The sequence below is a fragment of the Sinocyclocheilus anshuiensis genome, unplaced genomic scaffold (assembly GCF_001515605.1).
Source record: "Sinocyclocheilus anshuiensis isolate Anshui unplaced genomic scaffold, SAMN03320099.WGS_v1.1 scaffold553, whole genome shotgun sequence".
Taxonomy (NCBI): Eukaryota; Metazoa; Chordata; class Actinopteri; order Cypriniformes; family Cyprinidae; genus Sinocyclocheilus; species Sinocyclocheilus anshuiensis.
Window position 1 is genome coordinate 1,644,791 of NW_015539821.1, and position 1,743 is coordinate 1,646,533.

Consider the following 1,743-nt stretch of genomic DNA (forward strand, 5'->3'; position numbering starts at 1 on the left):
CACACATATATATATATATATATATATATATACTTGAGGTGTAACCACAGTAACAGTAGGCTAATTGAACATTTTGGTTCATTTCAGGATGGTACGCTGACAAGTTAACATTATAGATTTAAATAGCCTACATCATATAGGTTAACTGTTCAAAAGTCAACATTTCCTGTCGAAATACCTTTATAAAATCGACTCCCCTGTAAGTCACTGTAAGATCCGTACACTTCATAATTACATTAATTATTATGTAATTCTGTGTCTTAATATTTACATCAAGAGCATCTGATGCACGGCGCTCTCTGGTCTACGTACTAAACGTGACTTTTGGCGCTTTTCCACTGCGTGGTACGACTCGGCTCGGTACGGCTCAGTACGGTACGGCACGGCTCGGTTTGCGTTTCAACTGCAGTTTAGTATCGCTTTAGAGTGGGCATGTCATTATTCACATGTCATTATAGTTGCGCCGCCTCTACTGCCGCGACTCCTAAAAAACTTTTTCATTCCGCGTCGCCCCATCAAGCTCTCACTGGATCCGCTCCTCTGCTTTCAACGAGAGCAACGTCTGTACTTCCTCAACAGGGGGAACAGCCACTTTTTGGTTGTTAAAAAAAGGTGCGCTCGTTCAAAACAGTTGCATTCGATTCTTCGCTGGCTGTGCTGGTTTAAATCTAGCGGTTCTTTTGTGTTTGTGTCGCAAGTTCAGTGACGTAGATAGTGACGATTCTCTCCGGCCAATCCGTGATCAGCAGAGTTTACACGTCACGGTTTGGTAACGGTACGGTTCGCTTGGAACCCCAACCGAAATGGTACTAAAAAAAGTACCAGGTACCAGGTACTGTACCCAGTGGAAAACCCCCCAAAAGTGAACCGTACCGAGCCGTACCATGCAGTGGAAAAGCGGCATTTTATACTCTCTCTCTCTCCTCCACCAAATAGCGCTGGCACTGCCACATAGGTATATATCCACATATATATACTATCCTTAAGTATAAATGTTCTCACTTGAACAATTGTAGCGCTATAATAGCCACGACTACTCGATGATTACACTATATCATAATCAGACTAGTATCAAATAAGACAATTGTATCGGTATGTGGATTATTCCCGACATATACACTTAATTAGAAATGCTTCTATTCTGTAACACGGTGTATATTTTCAACGATAAATAGACAAAATAATATTCTTTGTGTTTCTGAACCAAAACCTGTTACTTTCCATCAGTCAATCTCCATAGCAGCCCACCGGCATTCAGCATCCCCCATCCCGACGACGCACGCACGCTTAGCATGCGCAAAATCACCCAGTCATTATCTTAGAACACATGTTGACATATTTAAAGGCATCAGTCCTATATACATACCTTAACGATGCTCTATGATTAAAGTTTTTCACTGATGATGCCCTCCTAGGACCAGGACCATCACGTTCGCACGGCACAGCTTTTGAAGAGGCTTGGAATGAGATCCGCTCAGCTGACTGTGGTGCTGATCTCATCTGACTGTAGCCTGTTCTGCCACCAATGAAACACTTGAGCCACACTGACGTGCAGCCAATGACGAGGCTGTGTGTGTGAGGGCACTACGTGCGTTTCCTCACCGCTCTCTTCTCTTCAAATTTCAAACCATGTAGCTCCGGGGATTTAAAGGGGATTTACGGACCTTCCCTCCATATATGAAACATCAGTTTTGTTTCTCATTAGCTTAGCTGGGTGCTGAACAAAAAAAAATAAAAAATGTC

General features: G+C 42.9%; 1 protein-coding gene across 1 annotated transcript in view; it reads right to left on the reverse strand.

Moving 5' to 3' along the window:
• Positions 1 to 1,725, reverse strand: part of LOC107684059 (monocarboxylate transporter 4-like) — a 6,257-nt gene extending 4,532 nt beyond the window's left edge. The window contains exon 1 of the mRNA XM_016480206.1: positions 1,367 to 1,725. The gene's annotated coding sequence lies outside the window, so the exon portion shown is untranslated. The remainder of the gene's footprint in view (positions 1 to 1,366) is intronic.
• Between the last annotated feature and the right edge of the window lie 18 nt (positions 1,726 to 1,743).